The 24,952-nt window shown below is 36.0% G+C and overlaps 1 protein-coding gene across 1 annotated transcript in view; it reads left to right on the top strand.

The window, feature by feature from the left end:
- Positions 1-24,952, top strand: part of TRDN (triadin) — a 224,527-nt gene that overhangs the window by 5,568 nt on the left and 194,007 nt on the right. The window lies entirely within an intron of this gene.

The raw sequence follows: 24,952 nt of genomic DNA, 5'->3' as shown, positions 1-24,952 counted from the left end.
GAAAGGACTTTTAGATTGCCAATTTTAGTCATGATTTAAATCAACAAACAAGAAACCTGGATTTCAAAATAGCAATTTTCAAGATTTTTGCAAATGTCATCTATCATTCTTTTTCCAAAAGGTGACCAATATGGCAACCAAATACAGCCCTTCTCACTAAATTTGTGCCTTTTAGAGAGAAATATACTCTAAATATCTGTCTAATAAAACATTCTGTATTTTGGGAGTCCTTTATCTTGATTCTTAGCTTTTTCATACTGGGTTTTTTTTTGTTGTTGTTGTTTTTTAATGCTGGAGAATGTTAAATGGTGCATTTCTCTTTTGCTACATAATGGTTTCATTTTTACTTGAGGGTTCTGTCAAGCTTCATTAGGATGGAAATTTTAATTCAATTAAAATGGTACAAACCCAGCAGTTAAAAATTGCTTATATGCTTATATTTACATACTTAGATAATAGAAATAGGTTAAATAGGAAAAATGTATTTTAAATATAAATTCTCTTGATAAGTTAAATGATTTATTAAACAAATATAGTGCTATGTCTAAATTAGGTTCTTGGCCACTGCATCCTGTAAGAATATATAACTGAGAGAGCTCATTTTCTTTCATGGAATGTTTATTCAAGGGTAGGGGAAAAAAATCTACTTTTTTTTTAAATCCTCATTAGGCCTTGGTATAAATAAGATAATAATTGAGTACAAATAGTAAAATAAATTGAAATTAGGAACAGATTCTTTGCATTTGCAAACAGGCTATACTCTCAAAAAAAAGGCTGCCCTAATTTGACTGCATTTCCTTAGCCAGTGATTTCCAACAATTCAGTGATTTACTCTTTCCACAACAATAATGTGCAACTACTTACACTTGATCATAGATTTTTTTTTTGTTGTTGTTTAAATAAGTCTGATTTCTATAAATAGTAATGGAAAACTGTAATATTGTGAAAGTATGGTCCTTAGCACAGGGTTTTCTTAAATTTATTTTAAATTTTAAAGGGCATTTTTTTAAATGACATTTATAGAAAACTTTATGATTCAAAAAGCATCAGCAATTTTGTTCCCTGCCTATATTCCCCCACTGCAGCCTCAATTTAGTGGATCTTAAAAAGGAGGATTGTTGAACAATAATACTGAAATGTCTTCAGAGAGGTGTAAAAGAGGAACACAGTTTTTTACTGATTTAAAAGCAAACCAAAGGTGTGGTCAAAGAGAAGTTGGAGAGACAGAGAGGCTTCATATCCTTGTACTTTACATTGACAGAGCAGACTGGTCACACAGCACATGAAGTAGACCAGCAAGAAGTAAGATATAAAGTCATTACATATAAACACTTAGCTTAAAGCTATGGACAACCAGCCATGCTTATTATTCATATGATCCTGCTACCATGTTCTCTTGTCAACTTAAAACATTTTAAAAAATATTTAATATTTTAGTCATATCCTTGTACCTTTATATAGTATGTCTTCCTTCAGTGCATTGGAACAAGCCATTCAGACTTTAGATTCCTGAGTGGGAGTGTGTTTAAGCTCTATGCAGTCAAAAGGGACCAGCAAGATTTAGCTTCTGTTTTTTTTCCTAATATGTGCCTACAGCACAGTTGATTTATGTAAGAAAGTCTATTTTGGGAATTGTGAAGCAAGTACATGGCTACCAAATCTTTGACTAATGGTAGAGATAGTGACACCACTAGGTAGCAGAAATACCAGAGGACGCTGCTGACAGATCTTGTTTTGTCTCACGTTCTTTCCTTTTCTTCATTGTCTCTGATTCATTTCTGTCCCCCTCCTCTAAATGCAAAACATAATGAGACAAAATCATAAAGCACACTGTAAGTAGCTGCATTATTCTTTAGACTCAGTATATTTTGAGTAAAAGAGATGAGCTAACAAAACAAGTCATGCAATGTAGAGGAGGCTAAAGAGAAAAAAAAAAAAACATAGGCATTACCTTTTTTTTTTTTTAATCACGAATAGTTCATGTGCTAAAACTTACCTATGTTATACTTTCACTCAAATCAGTTCAGTTGCTCAAAATCATAGTCAGTGCTGAGCTTTATCCTTACAAATCAGAATGAAAAAGCTGTGCCTTTAAGTCTTGAATAAGCCTCACTTGAGTCCAGGGGCAGATTTGACCTTCTTTTGGAATAAATCTGAGAGCACAGTATGATCTTGTATCTGGTCTAGAAGTTCTGCTTGGTGCCATGCAAAGGCATTTACCATAAGAAAGGAAACTATTAAATGTCAGGCACAGAAAAACTTTCTCACTGGAGAAGTCTCCTCTTTGTATCTTCAAAGATAGTTATAAAAAATCCTTTACAAATATGTAATGAGTAAAGACCTGCTACTCCCTCTACGTGCTTATGTTCTCACAACTTCAAAAGTATCTCTGTACCTTTGCCTGGAGTCAAATTGTCAAAGGCACAATCAATCTAAACCTTTGTAGCCTCCTTTGGTATGTAAATTAGCTCAATTTTTTTCCTATATTCCATTATGTAGATTTAAGTTGTGGCTCTCTGTGCATGTCAGGAAGGCTAAATCTTGTTTCAGTCCTTGCTGAGAGGCTGATCACAATTGACACAATTACCATAAATATAGTTTTCTGGTAACTATTTTACTGTTTCTAGAGGCATAATTTAATACAGCTATTCAAATGTTAAGGTCCTTATTTTGCACTGACCTTTTCCTCCTGTAGCAGGTAGGATTTCAATTTTGACTTCAGGCCTATCCGTGCAACTCTTACTGAAGTCAGCTGTATTAGTACCTGAACACATCTGGTGTGGGACACACCTTAACACCCCAAAGAGGTGACAACCCATGTATATGGTACAGTTCAGGTTATATACATCAGGTTATATACAGAATCCCAATATTTAAACTGTAACTACAACATTAAAATTTATAATTTCAATGGCTTTTTCTAAGGAAAATGTTAAAATTCTCTTTTTCCTGGAAGTTCTTTGCATCACCATTCATGATAGGAGTAGAAAATGTGAGCATTTTACAGGGAGGCATCCAAAATTAGATTGATTCTTTTATATATTTACTGTTGATTTGGTTTGTTGGAGTTTTTTTGGTTGTTTGCTTTTTTTTACCAGGAGTGTTAGTATAACACTTTTATAGCAAAAGATCTGTGGTGGATGTTGAATTTGAACCCTGCCTCTCTGGGCCAGCTCCATGACTAGATGGCTGACTGCGTCCTATGAGTTGGAGCAGAACAACTACTGCTTTACCCTAAATTTATCTCACACTTTTTTAAGTCAATGAAGATGTTCTTTTGCACTAGAAAGTGAATTCTGAGGACATAATTTTTTTGCTGATTAAGAAATGGAAGGGCACAAAACACTTTTCTTTTTGTTTTTAATCAGTAAATATGCTTGATAAAATTTTAACTTTAATAAGAGGCACAACAGCTTAAAACTAAATACAAGCTTTTTGTTTTCCAGCAAAAAAAATAAAACCAAAACCTGCCCTAATATCAGATGCTCAAGCAGAATCCATGTGAGAGATATTTACCCTAAAATGCATCTCTTGTTGTAACATTGTGATTTTTCATTCATTGATTACATAGAAGCCACATGAAATGCTCTGGAGAATGTAATGCTCTACTCTGCTGTATTAAACCAGATGAAGTGATGAATTTCCAGATGAGTAGAAGTGAAAACGCTCCCAGCTTACTCCCTCCCTTGTTTCCCCTTCCAGACATAAGTGCAGTGTGTCCCTCTGCTCAGAGACACGGCTCCATGCCTATTCCTTTCATTTGTCATGAGGGAGATATCCATAGATTTTGTAATACAACTTGATTGTATTTTGTCTGTAAGTTCCTATCGAACCAGAAGTGTCCAGGGATGTGTTGTTTTCTTTATACAGAGCTCATGTAAGAACAACCACAAGGGAAATTTTACTAGGTCACTGTTACTCTGGAAAGAAAGCAAATTTGGAAATGATATGGAAAACCACTACAGATATATGAGAACACAATTTTGAGAAATCTTGGCAAGGTTAGCTACAAATATTGATGAGGTTTCAGCATACATTTAAAATTAAAATTAAATATGAATAAAAGTGTGCATATGCAGATACTAGTGCATTGGGAAGGGGAGTCAGCAATTTTGCCAGTGTTAATGAATTAAGATAATTTTAACTATAGAGAGAAAACAGTGATGTGAAGTAGGATTTTGTCTTAAAAACTAATTAGTAGAAAATTCCTTTTAGGCATACATTTGCCATTGTTTAATTCATCAATCAGGATAGGCAAATGCATTTCATACTGTGAATGCTAAGGGCATTTTACAAAAGGGAAAGTTAGTTGTAAAACTAACTTTTACAACAGTGTTGCTATCCACTCTTCAGTATGTCGTTCTAAGTATGGATCAGAAATAAAGCCACATCTGTGGAGGATGTCAGGACTATAAAGTGGCACTGGATCCCTAATTTTTTTCCCCTGTGTTAGTGCTCAGGTCAGAGCTACAGTGGTCTAATGACTTTACTTCATGCAGCTGGAAACAGTCTTTACACTAGAATCCTAAAATAATATAAAGATTCATTGATTTCTGATATATTTTACAGAATTAAATCTTTTTAGTAAGGATTTTAAGCTTCAATATGCTACTAAAGTGAATATTAAACTACACAACTGTCCAAAAGCACCCTCCCTTGCCTAGAGAAAAGGAGGTTCTGGGGAGACCTTATCTCTCTCTTCCTGAAAAGAAGTTGTAATGAGATGGGGTTCTGCCTCTTCTCCCAGGCAACAAGTGACAGGGCAGGAGGAGATAGCCTCTAACTGTACCAGGGGAGGTACAAGCTGGACCTCAGGAGAATTTCTTCATGGAAAGGATTGTAATACATTGGGATGGACTGCACAGGGAGGTGGTGGAGTCACCCTGGAGGTGTCCAAGAAACAGCTGGACATGACAACCAGTGCCACGGTCTAGTTGCCAAGGTGGTGATCAAAGTTGGAACTCGATGATCTCAGAGATCTTAACCTTAAATGATTCTGTGATTAAATTCTGGAGAATATTTATTTTTAGTGCTTACTTGTACTGTTCTGATATCTAAATCATGCTTTACATTTTCTGCTTGATGACTGGGTTTTTTTACATGACTAACACAAAGAAAAAGAAAAGTGATTACTGCACTCTTCTTTCTCCTGGAGATGACCACATCTGGTAGGCTTCAGGACCTATGAGATTCCTCACTACTCCCTGCCAGAGCCATTTGCAGTGGGATGCCTCTCCTTCCAGAGCTGGATGGCCGTGGTGGTCCCACGTCCCCAGGTGCAAGGAAGGGGGAAGCTGAGCTGGTGCTCCCTGCAGGCACACCCCTCTCCAACCCACCCTCATGCCTCTCTTTCCCCAACTTTTGTACTCCCATTAATCATCTTGTCTAATAGATCTTATTTCTGCCACCTCAAATCAGTGCTACTTCAAGCAGAACAGGCAGCACAGTACTTAGTTCTTGTAGTTACAGTGTTTTTGAGTTTATTATCAAATATTAGAAATTTTAATGTTCTGAAATAGTTTTTCAGCATAGGAGAAATTGGTCTTAGATATTGTAAAATTTATACTAAATTTTAACTAACCCTCTCCATTGTTCTCTCTATGGTATTGAGACACTTGGAGCTATGAATGCAGAATATTTATTTGCAAATATCATGAAGTTGTAATCATCGATTCCTTGTATCTGCAGACTCTACCATTTTCCCCTCTGTTCTTTCATCAAGCTGTTTACATATTCTTGGCATTTCTTAAATGTGAATACAATTTTAATTTCCAGATGCTCCATCTTCCCCTGAAAATGCCCAGGTAGGCAGATATGAATTACATCTTCTTTTGAAAACAGATGTACATTGGTTGCATTGGAGCAATTCCAGTGTCAGTCTGGTCCCACTGGAGGAAGCAGCTGTTCTTCAGGTGAAACTATTTAACTAAGAACAAAAAAGCACCCTATAACATGTGTCTGTTTTAGCACAGAAATCTAATTTTTAGTCAGTTCCACATCTCCCTGTTTTTCTATGTTTATGCAAAAACACTGGAAGGGAAAATTTTCCTCTTCTCCTGTACAACATCTGCAAAAAAACTTCTGCAGAAGTCTGAATTCTGGGTCTTGTGGGCATACAGGACATAAAAATATTTATTATTAATATTAGGTCCCAGTGTTAAAGATTAGAAAGAAATAGTGAAATAAAAGCTTGTAAGTCCTTAAAAAATTCTCTGGATTTCCTTCCCACCGTGACTACTCATTTTCTCAGTTGCCTGGTGAACAGCCTGTAGTTTGCTATGTAAAATGGAAATCAATCTCTGACCTGCAAAAAAATCCAATCAAGCAGCAAACCTAAAAAACACCAATAGATTTTCTTCTTTTGCACAATAGTAGGTATCAAAACAACAAAAAAAAAAAAAAGTGCTAAAAAAAATGAGTGTTTACAAAAGCCTGCAAAGTCCTGGTTGTACATGATGTTCTTCACTTCTCTTCCAAGCAATACCAAAGCTCCTTCTCTTTTAGGATATACTTTAATTAAGTAAATATGAAATAAGCATGAGCTACATTAACACACTTTAAATCAGAATAGCTGTGTATTCTGCAGACGGAGAAATGAAGGTGTTAAAATCTTCAGACTTCATGTTCTTCACTGAAGAACTGCATCCAGTCTTAAAGTTTAGGTTTCAGAAGCATATTGCAAAATTCAGAAACTTCAGAGTTTTTTGAAAGCATATTTTAATATAATAGCTGTCTCAGTAGTTTCCTCACTAAAAAAAGTTTTCTTTTTTTCAATTGTCTCTAAGGAATATACAAGTGAGACCCACCTCCCCATAGGCTGAACTGGTTCAAGTTAGAGGGAATGAGAACTCAGCTAATGTATTCAGCTTTCACAGAATGCATTCTCTATACTCCAATTCTTGAAGACAACATTCAAAGCTTTTTTCTTATCTTGGTCCTATTTTTATTCCGCTTTTGGTATTTACTGTAAACTCTTTTACATTTCCCAACTTGTTGAATATTTCCAGTCAATGCCTTTAAAATAGCCTTTGTTACTATTACTAATAACAAAATCCTTGTTGTCTTTAAGGTTTTTGTAGAGAATAATTTCACTTTGCCTAATTATATGTCTTCAAAAAGTAGATGCACTTACATAGGCCTTTAATGAATATTGTCTGCATTAAATTTGCTAAAACTCTGAATTTGGTTTTGGAAAAGATTCACCTGTTTTCAGCCTCAGTCAGGACTATCTATGTTGGCTTTCAATCTTTCCACTTCTTTCATGCCTTTCATTATTTTAATTGAAAGAATCAAGGTTTCCTTGATTTCCTTTCCACATTAAATATAGAAATATTACCTTTTATTCTCACAATGATTGAATCACTTTGAATAGAACTAGAACTGTAGTGATGTCTCATCAGCTGAAAAAGAACAGTACATATTCTATGTGAAAAAGCACATATTTTGAGTCTTTTATTAACATTTTGTACCTTTCTGATTTACTTTTGGTTGAAGAAACATAACTTTTGTTTTAGCTTTACGACTTACTTAAATGCCAGGGCCATAAAGAGGGAAGATAGAGAAATAGTAAATTATTTTATTCCTCAGTGATTTTATAACCAGAATTTAATGAAGACCTTTTTTTGGACATAGATATTAATAATGTGAACTTCCAAACACATAGACTATTAATTTTCTGTGGATCTCTTGTACAAATATAATTTTAATGTCTGTATGCTTCTGAAGGTATAATCAGAATTTATTCTGTATAGAAGTTACCTGCCAAAATATCCCCTATATGTATCTGCAAATGCTTCAGCAATCTAATTCTTTTTAATCTATACTTCTTTCTTTCTGAAAATAGTGGCTCCTGACTAAAGGTGATGTGAATTGAAGGATCAGTTAGGACAGAAATACAGAAATTATAGAAATCATGCCAATATTTCTCCATGACAAATAGATCTTACACTTTTTTTATACATGCAGACTTGTTATCAACATTTTCAATACTTGAACACAGGAATGGTGACTTTAACAAGCCCTTGATGCCTAATGGTCCTCTATGTCCATTTGTGTAGTGGTTTACTGAGGAATACCACCCTCTGAAGAGTAAATACCAAAGAGACTTCTCATGATGTCGTGCTCCAGGTCTGAACGTTTGCAGACGGAGTGAAGACCACCCAACCTATGCATGCCTATTTGTGGTCAGGAAAAATGTTACAGTTCTCTCTTATAACACATATCTCATGGATGTCCCTTGAAAACAAATACTGCCCCTGCCCTGATCAGCAAGATGAATAAAAACAAACTGTTGATCTGGACTGTTGTTCAGGCTCAGCTGTATGTGAGACTGGTATCTTATTGTCACAGTTTCCAATTATGTAAGAACCATAAAAACACTTAAGCTTTTCTCCACTTACCTGTCAGAAATACCTGTTCAGGTCCTGAGGAGTGCACAGGACGCTGTGCAGTATGTAAGTAAAGTTCTTTAAGATCATCTTATAGAATTTATTCCACACTTCCTACATAACACTTGGCCTAAGGTCTAAATAAAGCACTATCTTAAACAAACAAAAAACCCCAAACCAACCAACAATCCAAACCAACCAACCAACCCAAAAAACCACAAACCAAACACAGAAAAAAAAAATGCAATGACTTGAGCCTTCTTTATTTCATATTGTGAATGCTACTCATTATTACTCATTCTATTATATTAGACACCTTTGTTTTTTTGTCTTCTTCCACAATAAGAGTTTAATAGCTTTGAGAATGTATTGTAGCTCTGGGGGCATGGATTGTGTTAGTGAGAGATAGATTATCAGTTGCATGACCATAAGAATGTAGTAAATGTAAGATGTAAGGCTGAAATATTGACTGTAAAGTAAGTGTTATTTTTCAATAGATGTGAAAGTATGCATTTTTATTTATTAGATTATTTCATTATTACAGCTGAAGCTGCACTCTATTGATATAATACGAAAGGAAATTAATAAAGAAAGGTTAGATGATGAATAGGCCTTTGACTAGAATATAACAGCCAGCAAAATCTCACAAACATGTAGGCAGAATAACCAAGTCACTCTCAAAAGCTTTATTAAAAATTTAGAAAGGAGACAATCAACTTCTGCTGCAGAGGACATCTCTATGTCTTTTCATTATACTGGCAAATTTATGAGTTGAAACTGCTGGACTAATACTAAAGAAATATCAGACGATTTCTTGAAAGTTTCCTGAAATTAGGAAGTAGCAGTAGCTTAGGTATTAAAATCCAAGCAGGAGATGTTTGAGGAAATTTATACATATGCTGAAAGAGTAGAAAAAGCTTAAAAAAAACTGAAGAAGAAAACCACACTCATGGGAAGCCTGTGTTATGCTTAATGTAGAGGAGTAGAAAGCCAGAAGTTAGGAGATTCGCACTACTTCTTTTTTTCAGAAGGAAAATAATATGGCTTTGCAAGGAGTGGGAACTGGAGGGGAGATAAATATAAGAAGACTAGGGGCAACTACATCCAGATTTGATGATCTATAAAAATACTCAAAATACAATTCCACAATTTGAATATGACATGAGACTATGTGAAGATTTAGTAAAAAAGAGAACATTGTGTTTATATAGACAAGTTTGAGCCTAATTAGAAAACTTGCAAATACAGAACAGGTTGTTTGGGAAACAATACCAGCTACCATCTCTATTCCATCTGTATGAAACAAAAGGAATTCTCTGTCAGATGGAAACCATTGGGACAAAATTAGGACAAGTATGCATAAATATCCTTTTCATGATTGAACTTCAGGCATAGATAAGCAACTTTGTTCTTGTCTTCTCATATCCCACCAACAGTCAGAGAGTAAAGCACAAAATAAGGAAGGTCAAGGCAAGATGCCAGGAACATTATAGGGGTCCTGCAAGTGTCTGATGTTCATGCAAGGCTCTCAAGCCGGGTGGAAACTTTGCAGCACCTGCTGTTACTGTGGGCTAGGAATACTGGAGCTACATGGATCTGCTCTACAGAGAATGTGGGGAGGTGTTACAGCTCGTGAAGCATGGCTGAATGTCTTTGTGATGACTTTGTGCATGTTTACAGCAGATGCTAAAGATTAGTTGATTTAGAATCCATGGGAGGTAATAAGGAAACTACCATTCCAACCGGGTCAAAATTTTTCCTTGATGCAGCTCACTTTCAGTTCCAGTTAGCAATAATAACACTGAGGGGCCTCCTCAAGATGGTAGCGTCTTTTTTTAGCTTGAAATAAAATCTTTTGAACTGCACTGAGGCAATGCTTTAACATTATGAAAGCTTTCAGGACTGATCATGACATTAAAACAAGTGGAAAATTTTTCTTCTCATATCACTGAGTTCTGAGGACTGCTCTGTTGAAGTCGTCTTACATGGTAATTAGTCTTCAACTGCCAAATTAGGCTGAACCCTATGTCTAACATTATAAAGCAGACACAGGAATTGTGAGGGCTATGAACTTCAGAAAAATTCACATTCCAAAAATATAAGGAAATGGATTACCCATCCATACATAGGGCAGAGAGTTGCAACACTTTTTTTCATTTTTATGCCAGTGTTGACTAGAAAAGTGCAATGAGAGTCAATTAAAATTATTGCTAAATTTGCAACATTCTATACTGTTGAAGACTCTAGAGCACAAGCCTTATGAGGAGCATCTGAGGGAACTGAGGGTTATTTAGCCTGCAGAAAAGAAGACTCAGAGGAGACCTTATTGCTCTTGACATCCACCTGAAAGGAGGCTGTAGCCAGGTGGGGTTTGGTCTCTTCTCCCAAGTAACATGGAATGGGATGAGAGGAAATGGCCTTAAGCTTTGCCAGATGAGATTTATATTGGATTTTAGGAAAAAATTTCTTCATGGAAAGAGAGGTTAAGTACTGGAACATGTTGCCAGAGAAAGGGTGGAGTCACCATTCCTGGAGATCTTTAAAAGATGTGGCACTGGGGAACACATTCTAGGGATGGCACTGGCAGTCCTCAGACTTAATGGCTGGGCTCTGGATAATCTTAAAGGTCTTTTCCAACCTAAATGATTCTCTGATTGTATGCTCTGACCAAGAATGTATAGCTTGAATTTCTTTTCTAGAATTTGGAACCTTATACTAAGATAATTTCACAAATATGTCTCTCAGTAGAAAATTTTTACCTCACATAAGCTTATAATTAATGTATTCTTCCTGGTTTGGGTTATGTGTTTAGAAGTTTAATGCAAGTAGGGTAAAGAAATATTTTAGACATAGTCTATATGGATAGATTTTTAAAATAACTCATCTTCTGCCGTAGGAATCTTTTCATTGAGAGAATATTTTTATATTATGTGTCACTGAATAAGGACTGTTAATAAAGTTTAAAGGACTTCTATCCTTCAAGTAAAACTTTCATGTGAACAATTTTCAATATTAAGATGGCACTCCTCTGAGACACTTAACTAAACCATTGATCTAAATTTTTTTCCTCTCCTGAGGCCTAAATCCTATACTAAAAATATCCTCCTCGATTATATCTTTTATATGGATAAAATTTTTACATTTTCAAAGACATAGAGAAAAAGCTATTTTTTAAAATATTATAATTCAGCAAATTAATACTGAAAAAATGGATATATTCACAACATTAGGAATTTGTTCTGTAGTACTATTCACAAGTTTTTGCTTAGTGAAAAAAACTAATTTTTTTCATTTCTTTATATGAAAATTAATAATATTGAATGTTATGCCATATATACTTGAAAAAAATTAATTTGGGATTTGTATCTACTCTGTCAGATGGAAAATCGAGTTAGCATCTTTTGTAGGAAACAGGAAAACCTTGAGCTGTAATAATCAGTTGATAACTCTGCCAATTCTTTCTCTGTGAATCACAAAAGTTTTATAAAACCATTATCATACACCAGAAAAGACTAAGCAAAGATAATATCCTGCCCTATAACATGCACCAAAAAAAATTACTTTAAGAAACTAATCAACTTGCATTTCTTGATATGTTGCATGCATATTCCCATGGTTATCATACAATACAGATGGCAGTTGAAGTTAGAATTGACATAGAAATTGGAACATCACTCAATTGGAATTTCCAAACTCACAGTTTGGAAATAAAGCAAATAGCCTTTTTAGGTGCACACATCAAAATGTTCCTTTTCAAGTACTCATTTTTGCAAGAAAATTTCATAACAGACACCCAAAAGCTGAATTTGCATTCCATAGTTTCTTTTGCCAAGCAGGAGTTGAGAGGTGTGGAACTATACTTACTTGTGCATAGATTTTAATCCAGACTTTCCTGTAATTTCAAATTTTATTTTAAATGCCACATGAATATGTCACTTCCTAATGGGGAATATTTTTAGGAATTATTATAAATACTGGCTCAGTTTCTAGCGCCAGATAACGTAGCCAGCTAATCACTTCTTGCATGAATCAGTGGGATAAGTTAGAGACCCAAATTTCATATTTATGTGGTCTGTTGAGGTATTTATTATAACATCTTGCCTACTCTTCTGAGGTCTGAAGAGATGTGATAGGAAAATGCAAATTGTAAATCTCTCTCCCATTATAATAAATGGTTTTGGGACCTGATATCCAGGTCACAGATACATGAGTCCCTAAACCAACCTTCAGGATATTCATTATGTTTCTAAGGAACTCTTTTGCTTTTTTTTCTTTTTTTGGGATGTAACAGTGTGAAAATTAGCAAAATTATATGGTCTCTGGACTTAGGTATGGGTACAAGGCAGATTCATTAACAGACTCATTTGCTGTTAATTTACTTGTGGCTAAAACTCAGATGTTGCTAACAATTTCTAACACCTAGTCATGACCTCATTCTGCAGAGAGGTGTTGATTGATTTGGGCTGGCAGGAGGAAGGATACAGAGAATGGATACAGTTACTGAAGGGATTTCGTCTTTTCCTCAGGTAGCCTTCAAGGAATCCTAATTTTTCTTGGTTTTTTTCAGTGTGTACATGAGATTCCACAAAAACATCTGCATAGGGAGAAAAAGAGAAAAGAAAAGGTGCCTAGGGCTCTGTACCTGTACATGAGTACTATGTAGTGATTTTCCTCATTAAACTTACATTGAAAAGTTTTTCACACATTCCAAAACTTGTTCAGAGTATAATCCTGAGTAAAATGTATTAAAGTATGGCTAAATTACAGTAGCTGGTTCAGAAATGGGTCTCAACATCTCATAAATATCCCATTTTTCCAGATTACTTGATATTGATTTGAAATAAACTTTTCTTCTGAGATGTGATCATCTGACATAAGATTCTATTAAATAAATCTTTTTAAAATAGTGTAAAGATTTCTCAGCTCTTGAGGATTTCCAAATACACATTAGATAACAGGTGTGTTCTGAATATGAGCCCTCAACAAAGATCAACTGTTCTCAGTGCGACAGCATATCCTACATGTCTCAGCTGCCCTTAGAGATCATGCCTTTTTCCAAATAAAGATTGGAGATAAACAATATTATTAATTTGGTCTATCAAGGTTAAACTTCCACTTTAAATTACAATTTTAGGAATTGGTATTGCAGAAAGAAAATTATGAAACACACCAATAATTTTTATCTAAATGCTGGATTCTATTCCTCTGTGTCAGTTTAAGATTTCTCTTGTGTCCTAAAATTGAAAGGATATTTTCTAAAGGATTTTTTCCAACCAAAACCAGAAAAAAAAATAAAAAATAAACCAACCCAAAGCCTTCAGATGAACCGTTTCTATGATTGCCACTGCTTCCTAGAATTCTTTCCTTACACTGAATACAAAGAACATATCAGAAATAATTTTGGGTTTATATTTTAGGATATAAAATAGGATAGGAAAATAACTTTGAAATTGAGTTTCAGAAAACCTAATTTCCCTAGTATTTTAGGTACCTAGGTAGTGGGCTTGGCTTTAGCTGTTCTGTAAGTGTACAGATGGAGTACTCCCGTATTAATTTGAAAATAACTGCCTGATAGAAGATAGACCTTACATCACCTGTTTACTGTAGCTAACTACTGTCTCTTGGGAAATTGCTTATACTAAGCAAGTTTTCTTCAGCTGCTCTCCTTCAGTTTTCTCTCTCACTGACAGGATGACCTATAATGTTGTTGCAAATTGCCACTCACAGGTGAGATCCAACAGTAACATAGAAGGCTAACTTGCCACAAGCATTTATTTTAGGTTTCCCGTTCTGTCAGATGAGAATTTTTTGCTCCAATTTTGAACAAAGTTTTCTCTCCCTATGTATATACATGTACTATATAATTTACCATTGCAATTTCTGTTGTTTACCAAACATACCTTTATCTTCTATCTCTGGTAAACGACCTGCAACCAAATTTCTTCAGTATGCCTTATGAGTATATACATTTAAACTATGCATGTGTTGAAGTCCATATTTGAGTGCAGTGGTGACTGGGTAGCTCCATAGGGAAGACTTGTCAGACTTGCACCATTACTTGCAGAGAGTATAGTAAATTATTGTTAGAGCTACTTTTGTTTTCAGAATCTGTAAATGCCATTACATTTAGACATAAAATTGGTCTAACTTTTACTGTCATGTTAGCTTGAAAGAAAAGATATCAAGTGAATAATCATATTAAATATTCCTCAATACACTTATTTGAGAAAGTAGTAGTTCCATCAGAGGAAGCACAGAGCTGCAATTGTATTTATAGGGTTTCTTTATACTGGTAGACTTGTTCAGAATGAAGATATGTGGAACCTACTATTTATTCTAGTAAGTTTCATTATTTATTAGGACTGTCATCATTTTACAGATGAGAACAGATTTTTTTCAACAATAAAAAATAAGTCAGTGGGTTTTTTTTCTAATCTCTTCTGAATATTTCAAGGATGGGTAGAGTTGAGTTTCCAAAATCTAATAACAAGGGGACTGCAGTTGCCTCAGAAGGTCTACTGCTATTTAGAGATAAATGGCAATCATTTTTCTCCAACTTTCATTTTGACATTTTAAAAGATAAGATGTACTGCTCAGCTTATATCAACTCAGAAGTGTGTCTAAATATCCCTTTGGCATCTCTTTCTGAAATGTCAGGTTGCTAAGATGAACAGGAAGGTAAAACTTTTTACTGTTTCAGAGCACCAATTTATTTCCAAAGAAAGGAAGGTATTTCTACCAATCAATAAAAAAATTCAGATGTGGAATCAAACAAATAATGGATTTTTCAGGCTGCTGCTAGTTTAGGATTGAGTATTCAGAATTCAGTTGCATTCTTATCTCATCTGCATACTGAGAAGCTAGAAATGAAACATTTGATTTTTTTAAAGAATCACATTTCTAAGACAATGTAAGAAAACATATCAAACTGAAGAGATACTTAAAAGAGAAAAATGTAAATTTCCAACTTTCAGATCATGAAAAGGTGAAATCTGGTGCCTTTTTGAAAGGAAGCGGCTCAGTGTCCCTTTTCCATATCTTAGTATCCATTTTAAACTGCAGTAAATTACATTTCTCATGTTATTATCAACTGCACATCCTCCTGTTTTGATTTTATAAAATAATTTATCCTATTTTTTATTATTATTCATTCCTGTGGTCTGCTAAGGCCTCAAGAAATTATTGCAAAAAGTGATATAGTTGTAATTAAAATATGTAAAGATTCCCAATAGAACATCATCTTTTAAACCTGGTCCTCAGGTCTCCCCTTACTATTATTTCTAAAATAATTTCAGGTAAGAATTATTGCAGATAGGTTCACAATACAATCAGTCATACAAGACTAACAGCACAGAAGATCTTTTAATTACTGCTAATGCCTTCTTTGTCTGAGGTACTGGAATAATCAGAATGCTGTAAAAGCCTGCTGAAATGCATATGCACACAGGAAACAACCCCACAGAGCAGAAGGTTAAAGCTCATATCAGCCTAATGTTCTTTAGAAGCAATTTTGGAGTGAAAAAATTTTTACACTTCCTTGCTAAGTATGAGACAAGATTTCTTCTGTTTAATTTGAAGTGTCACCAATGCTCTACTAGAGTATGAAATTCAAACATGTAAGGAAAGATGAAAATTCAGCTCCAAATCTCTGAAGTTCAACTTTTAGTGTGATTTAGGGTTCATTTTGTATGACGTTTCAATGGGATGAGGACACCTAAATCCTTCAGCTATCTGCTGACCTAACCAGGCTCTGAGAACATAGCTTAGAAGTACATCAGCTGAGAGGGAGTTACCTTATTTTACTGCTGATTGTATTTTAAAGCACAGTGTAATTTCGGTCTGGCTGAAACTGGTTTTCACTTCTCCTACTCGAAGTTCTCAGATTGTTTCAAGACATCTGCACAAAAAGGTAGACCTTCATATGTAATTTATCTAATTCTACATTTCCTACCTTGGCTCTATTCCAGAACAAGAAATAGCTAGTATTACTATTTCTTCAACAGGACCCAGTGATGCATTCCTGAAAAATCAAGTTTCATTCCTGCAGGGAAAATATGATTGGAGCAAAGAGACCTTTTTGCAGTTATGTATACTTTTACCTTTCCAAAATCTTCCCATTATCTTTTTTATCTGTTACACTGGTTGCTAGAACAAATTGATTTTTCCAGCTGTGCTTCCCAGAATTTCCTCCTTTCTAACCCATTCTGTTCTCTCAGATTTTCTAGACAAACCATCCTCTATTGCTACTGCTTGAATTTCTCTCCTTGATCAGTAGGGAGGTGAAGTCCAGATTTCCTTCAGGGAATTCTGACTGCTTTTGTGCAGCAAAGGTCCAAATCTATCATTTGAATCTGCATGGCAAGGAGTTAAACACATATGTCAACTTCTTACATGAGGTGCAACCAATCTTTTATATATACAAAAGTTTTTTTAAGGCAATCTTTGCAGCTTTCCTCAGTGAAAAAAATACCAGATACATGCATTCAAATAATTTTAGTAGACAAAAAATGAAGGTTTGAAAGTATCTTGTCGTTTTCAGCAGCCACTGTTGAGGAAAAAGTTTTGTTTTAAATGCTTAGACACTGCCCTGCCAATGTTCTTGCTCACCATTCAGAGGAATTAAATAAAGAAAATTCCTGAGTCAGAGATCATATCTTCTTATTCAAAAGTCCTTATTTCTTGCATGTAGTTGTCCAGCACCTACTGCAACCTGGTTGTACATCACTGGAAAGTAATTTTCTGATTATACAGCTATGGAGGTTTTCTAGTTAGTATTAGTTATTTTCTACTGAGATGCTTTACTTTTTCCCACATAACCCATGGTAGCATACTGAATCCATGCTGGGTTTTCATGGAAAGATTTTGGCAGTGGGGGAGGATACAGAGTTGATTCCTGGATGAAGTAGCCAGAAGCTTCCCCCATGTTTGATAGACCCAATATCTTGTGGCCCCAAGATGGACCCACCACTGGCAAAGACTGATTCCATCATGATGAGAGTGTCACCTCTGAGAGAAAAGACTTAGGAAGGGGAGAAATAAAAAACAAAACTTCAGCCAGAGAGAGGAGAGAGAACAAGTGAGAGGAACAGCTCTGCAGACTGCAAGGTCAATGATGGAGAAGGTGCCCCAGACACCTGCAGCCCAAGGTAAGGCAAACTGGCTCCCTGCAGTCCTACAGGGGAACAGATATTCACCTGCAGCCCCTGGAGGACGTCACACCAGAGCAGGTGAGTGCCCACAGGAGGCTGTGAGCCCATGGGAATCCTATGCTGGAGCAGCTCCTGGCAGGAATTCAACCCTCTGGGGAATCAGTGTTGGAGCAGCCTTTTCCTGAAGGACTGCACCCCAGAGAAGGAACCCATCCTAGAGCAGTTTGTGAAGAACTACAGCCCACAGAAAGGCCTCGAGTTGGAGAAGTTCCTGGAGGATTGTCTCCTATGGGAGAGATCCATGCTGGAGAAGGGGAAGAGGGTGAATCCTCTCCCGAGGAAAAAAACGCAGCAGATAGAGCATGTGATGAACAGACTGACCGCAACCCCCATTCCCTCTCCCCCTGCACCTCTGCAGGGAGGATGCAGAGAAATCCTAAAGTGAAATTAAGAGAGTTTTTGAAAGATTTAGATTATATTTCTAATAAAAAATTGTGATTGATTCAACTAATTTCCCAAAGTCCAGTCTGTTTTTCCCATGGTAATAACTGATGCCTGATTTTGTCCTGTTCCTATCTCAACCCATTAGTCTTTTCTCATATTTTCTATCCCCTGCCTAGGGAAGGAGAGGAATATTAGGGATTTAGGGAGTACCTGGCATGCAGCCAGGGTCAACCTACCACAGTATCACAAGCACCTGCAATTATTACAATCCCAAAATGTAAGTCACAAGTACTAACATGCATACAGCATTAAGAATTTCTAGTTTTCACCCCACAGCAGTGCTACTAGTATTATTTACTGATGCTATATGAAGTACACAGTTTCTTTGGACTTGATAATGAAATGGCTTGAGAGAATACATCTTTTCTTTTAAAAGCTGCTTATTGAAATCGACGAAATGAAAAGATTGGTGTACATAATTTCTTGGACAATGAATAGAAAGATTAATACTATCTACTTCCTGAAATTATCAGATGTTCTGTATTGATCAAAAATAAAACCAATACAGATATAATAACAGAAGAGGAAATTAAAAATGCACAGAGACCAACCACCATAGTAATTATAAGTGCCTTTTCTGAATCCAATCATTCAACTAATTCTCATACACCATCTTCTCCATATTCCATAACGTCTATTCTATTTCTTTTGTCATGTAGAATTGGTTGCTGCATAATCTCCAGCCCTGTTTTCCACATTTCCTAAAGATTATTACATTTCTATAACTATCAGTCACCAATAAATCTGCATATGTTCTCTCATATACATTCCCAGACACAGCTTTCTAAGCCTCTAGTCTGCAGCAGGACTACCTTAAAGTCTGAGAAATTGTGAATATACATAGGTGTTGAGAGGTTTTTTCTCTTTGCACTTTAATTACACAAACACTAAAGCAACAATTTGGTACGTTGCATAATGAATTTAAAAGCGTGTAAATTCTTGTATCAGTTGTGAAACTCCATTAATTTTTTTTCCATTTAGGTATTCCAGCGGCCTTTATTCATTCATATGTACAAAGATATAATTTGATACAAAAGAGAAGAAATTGCTGAACATAAGTAATTTCAAGAGATGATTTCTCTATCTCTAAATAAATTAGCTTTTCTTAAAATTTTCACATTTCCGCTCAAAAACTTGTAGAAGCTTGTTCATGCTCAGAAAACCTACACTAGTTGCCCATCACCCGTTTTTGGGCTGCACTGTGGATCCTTGTCCTACTCACAATCTGTTGCAGATAATCATGAGAGTGAGGATCTTTCAAAGATAAGTTCAATTTGCCTAAGTTTTCTTTCCCTGTTTATAGCTCCTTCTCTTGTTGCCATCCTATTGCAAAAGTTCCACACCTTCGTAGTGATTTCTCATAGGCACCTCCTCACAGCACTGACTCCAACTTCTTCACTGCAGAGCCAACAAATAGCAGCTCACTCTACCCAGCTACACCACTCTTTTATAGCACTCATCCTCACTGGACACAGCTGTGGCCTGTTAAGGGTGAGCCTGTTCCTAATCTTTGGTGATTAGCACAGCTGCAACTCCTCAGGGGTGAGATTACCTTCTGCACTATCTTTATTTTCTTACATTCTATTCCCCCACATTCTCTGTGTTAGAAAAGATCTTGTATCTGTATTTCCATGTATGTCCAGTTGAAGTCATGGTCTGTGTTAGTGCATCTGGCTGAGTTTCTAACCTATTGAAGTTTTCCAGGGCTACAGATCTTCCACAGAAAATGGTTTTAAATCCACTTTAATTGCATCCTTTAGCCATACTTGTAGGAGATCAAAAGGTTTTGACCAGCTGCAGTGCTCGTGCTCGTTCTCCTCAGAAATATTCTGCACTCTGTTGGTTGTTGTCCAGCATCTGCATTTTTGTCCCCTGGTGCTGGTCAAATAAGATGATAGAGGATCTCTGTTCAGTGCATACAACAGGTCTTGAAGGTTTCTCTTCTCTTTGCTCAGCATTTTGTTTCCACAGAAATATATATACAAGACAAAGAGCATGAAAAAATTCATTAGGTTGCTTTAGGAAAAAAATATTATTACTAATATTTTATTGTAAGGTACTAATTATTGACCACAGAAATAATTCTGTCTTTTCCTTTATGTTTGTATAAGCCAAGGAAGGAGAAACCGTAGCAGAGATATTGAAGCAGGAGGATGTCACAGCCAGGCGTAAGCATCCCCTGAACAACAGGTGTAGGTGCAATCCTTTCTTGTGGTAGCAATCATTTTCCTCATGTGGGGAAGGAGTGATTATTGTGATGCCTGCAGGTCTGTGGACTCACTAAGGGTGTTGTGCTGAGCTTGAAAAAAATGCAGCAGATTATCTTATATCCATTGCCCACTCTTTCACTGGAGGGTTCTAATCCCTTGTCCTCTCCTCCCTGCAGTGCCCTACTTACTGTGGGCTGAGACTCCTGCCTGCCTGATCCCAGCAGTGCCGGGTTGAGAAGGTCACCAGGTTAAAGCCCAAGGCTTGAGCTGGTGCTTAACATCCAGTGCCGATTTTTACAGCCATTTTTTCTCTTCCCTGCTTCCTTAATTAGTATTTAAATATTCCCAATGAAGTGGAATAGGTCAAACAGAAGCCATTAATGACCTGAATCCAGAACACTCTGTAGCCTATTTACTGGAGTGCTCATCTGGGGAGTACAACAGACATGTCAAAATCTACCAGCTCTCATTTAGAGCACGCAGCACTGAGGTTTCTCACATCCCAATGCATTGCCCTAGCAACAATATTATTATTTAAAAGTGAACAACCTCTTTGGTTTTTTTAGTATTGTAACTAGTCGTCTGCTTTTAATATACTTAGCCTTAAAAAGGCATTGCACATTGAATATTTTACTTATTTTTTTTTGTCTTATTGGAAGAATAAGATTGTTAAACATAAAAGAGTTATGAAGTGATATAAATAGAGAAAATTACTCTTTTCACCTGAATGAGTCTGAGCAGAATCAGTTTAATTTTGGATGTTTAGTTTTGTTTTGTTTCATTTTTCTACTAGTTTAGGAGAAGGTGTAGCTGTTGAACTCTAAAATCAAGTCCCCATCCTTAACCATGGACTCCTATGCTTACTAAGTTTTAAGGAGATAAAGCCTTAAAAAAGAGTATTTTACCTAAGCTGCCAGGACTACAACCTCACTCTGGATTCTGAAAGTCACACGGTGTTCTCCTCAAAGTTGTCACCAATTGTCAAGGTTTATTTATACTTACGAGACCTTATGGGTCTTCAGATTGTATTCTAAGTGACAACTCTGAAACCAGAGGAATAGTAAGAATCTCAGAGTTTTAGCTGTTTGGAATTTAGCAAATCAATCTGTTGATGTAAAGGTGACATTTGCGACCTGATGGGGCAGTTCTGTGTGCATGAGAAATTGTGATGTGCAGTCAGAGGTATATATCCCTGGAGTAATCTTTTTATAGAAATATATATATATAACTTTTTTAAGTTCCCATCCTCATTGAAAATCAATACCAATCACAACCCAAAGTGCCAAGAGGCTCTAGCAGACATGTGGCGGTGGATTAAAATTGGATGGCTGAAATTGTAGCAGCCTTCAGCTGCACCCTCCAGTCCTGTGATGGATGTTGCCTCTCCCAGAGCAGGGACAACTGATCTGCTCATGAATCTCCTGATCCACTGCAGTGCTCATCAAAAGTAAACTGACTTGGATTCAGGCTGGCTGTAATATGGACACAGAAATTTGTCTTGAAAGAGAAAATGTTTATTATAGGGACAGCAAGGATACCTAGGAAATTTCAGCAATCTGATTTTAACCTGCTGCTGAATGACCTCTGCTAATTGTAAATGTAGAACTCAATAGGCTCCATCAGGTGATTTCAAAGCAACAAAAATGCCTGTTTGGGTGCCTCAGTCCCCCACTGGGCACCCGAATCTCCACCGACCACTTGGGCAGGAGTTCTGCCTAACTTTGGCGCTTTTCTGAGAAAAAGGAGAGTCACTGCTGGCTGAACTGATGAAAACATTTTATATACATCCCCTTTTTCTCTGTTGTCTAGCTTCATAAATATTATCACTGAAGGTTTGCAGAGAAAGTTAGAACTGGTGGAAGGTGGATAGAAATGAACAGAGCACCAAGACACCTGAAAGCGAGAAAGAATCAGAGAAAGGCACGCGGCAAACACATTGGGTACTACAATAATGGAATGCTTGTGGAGAGAGGGAGATCATCTCAGTGCTACTGCCTCTTCATTTTGGAGTCATGAAATGGTGATGGTATCAATATACAATCCACCCTACATGAGATTATGTAGCAGCAAACAATGTCTTTCTGAGGAGTCATCAGATAAAAATCCTCCAGTCAATTTTGTTTATATAGGTATCTAGGGACATAAAAATCTAATTTCTATTTGCTTTAGGACATCCTGTCTAGTTTTTTTTCTTGGGAAGTTCCAAAGTTACTGTCCTTTAGATTTTGCCTGCCAGTCCTGTGAGGACATTTTTGATAAGGTAAAGCCTTTAAAACAACACTGGAAATCTTTCTTAGGCCCCTGAATCACACTGCAAGCACCTGTATCAGAAACCTCCAGCAGTATTACAGTACTTTCCTAGCTTGATTTCCAGTCAAATAATTTGAATCAATAACTGCTCACTCACACTGTAATGAATGCAACAACAGCGATTTTATTGTACAACATCCTGAGTTTTTAGAGGGAAATCTGACTTGACTACATCAACAGCCAAAAGCTTGTCATAGATAACCTTCTAGCATACTTGATCTCTGTCTCTGCAGCATTGCTCTGATTGATAAATTATCAGTTACTATTTTCTTCACCAAAGATGTGTAGTGTTGTTGTTATCTTATTGTATTTCATATTTCTCGAGTCCCATACTATTGTTATTATATTCTTAAAGTCCATACCTTCTAGCTGGTTTTCTACCATGCAGTTCCTCATAGCTTCACAGGCACTCCTACTGGGCTCTCAACCCACCCCCTTTTATCCCAGCTATCTTTGCAAGCCACAGCTGCTGCCCAGCTAAGGACTTCACAGCTGTGGCTCATTTAGAGCAACTAGGACCCACTTATCCAATACATAGTGGGTCCCTACACTACAGTGTAGTGGTCTGAGTTTGAAAAGTTAGGTACACTAAAGAGTAAGGAACTATTTTCACATAACAACAAACCTAGAGGAATGATCCTTTGACTGGTAATTATAAGTCTATATCTGTATGCACACACAGAGTTTTAATTGTTTGTATTATAACTGCGAATATCTGCCACTAGGATGTCCTTGAAGACACTGTGGTACTAATCAGATTTGTCAAGATGAGACAGTACCTTTCTATTCTCTCTTACACATCATAAACTCTGACTGATATCCGCAAGGGGAAAAAATGCATAATGTGTCATTTATGACCTGTTACATGCACAAATTACTTCCATCGTGTATGCAGTAAGATGAAAAAATGCTATTGATTTTGAATTTAGCTTAGGAAGATGATCTTTATTCTTAGTTGTCACTTGGCAGATTTTTCCTCCTGCTCTGAATTGTTTGATCTAAAATTTTTGTTTGGAGAAATGGATGCAGTGATGGTTTTATAATATTTTTTTAATTGTATACATTCTATCCTAGGGGATAGATATTATTTATGAGCAGAATAAATATTCTATAAATAAGAACAAATTTCAAATAAGTAACACAAAACATGTAATATGGCAATTTTGATTTTACAGCTCTGCTGTGTAGCAGAGCAGTTTTTCAGGGCTTGAGGCAAGGCACTGATCAGCACCAAGATGCTTGTGCAGAAGCAAAATTAAAAGGCAGAGCTAAGGCAACTACTCATTAATACAATGCACTGCATAATAAATTATTTTAAAAGGAATTCTAGAACTGATTAAGACATGAATTTGAAAACTCAACAGGTATGACAGATTAAGAATTAGGGAATCTCTTCCAACAAAATTATCCTTCCCAATTTTATGTTTTTGTCAGATGCATAAAGGGGCATTTCAGTACCACATTAACATTCTACAGGAAAGGAACCATTATTCATTCGCATAAGGATCAGTAGAATTGTTTGGGCAAAATAGGAAGGGAAAAATGTATGTATATATGGTAGTATTAATGATTTTATCCTTTCTTCATTCATTTATTTCTTTAAGAATATAAATGTTGTGATTCTCAAAGAGTCTAAATAGAGATTGTGATGGTAAATATTGGAAAGTCTTCAACAGCCTGTACCTTATCTCCAGCAAAATTTTCTAAGTGCCTATTTGTCATTTTCTATGTCAAAAGTGAAATTGAATCTGCTTACCTTCATGCAGAGCAACTCTGACACACAGAAAATATCATTTTTATAGATTGCATCAACTGTGACAGAAGACAAACAAAAAGCAAAGATCTGCACAAAACAGGTGCTACCCGATTCATTGAAAGTTTAGATGTCTGTATGGATAAGGGTCTCTTAAATCATTGAAATTAATTTATGCAAGTTGATGGTAGACCAAGAATACGTGTAATATATCTTTGAAGATTTTAACTCTAACATACAAGATATTGCAAACTAAGTGGAGACACTGTGGTCTTCTACTAGTTTGAACTGTGGTGTTCAGAATATTTATACTATTGACATTGTATATAATGGAAAAAAATGTGTGTCCCTAGATTGTTTAGTTTATCAAAATGTATTTTATGAAGCAGATTAAGTTGAGAATTTTCAAATACAGTTAGGTTTCTGTTACCATAGTTTTGGTTTGTGTGAAGAATTAATGTTTACGTCCAGAATTAACATTTTTAGGACCTCGGGAAGTAGGTTAAGTCACTGTTGCTACTGTCCATTACATAGTTAATGTGTGTCAGTTGGTCACTTAGCTAAGGAACATTCAACTTCCTACCAGCTTTTCACTACCAAACCTATGCTTTCTGCAACCAAGTTTGCTTTGCCATTATA

The sequence above is a fragment of the Melospiza melodia genome, chromosome 3 (assembly GCF_035770615.1).
Source record: "Melospiza melodia melodia isolate bMelMel2 chromosome 3, bMelMel2.pri, whole genome shotgun sequence".
In the NCBI taxonomy this organism is placed as follows: Eukaryota; Metazoa; Chordata; class Aves; order Passeriformes; family Passerellidae; genus Melospiza; species Melospiza melodia.
Note: the sequence above shows the minus strand (reverse complement) of the source record. Positions and strands in the feature narration are given on the sequence as shown.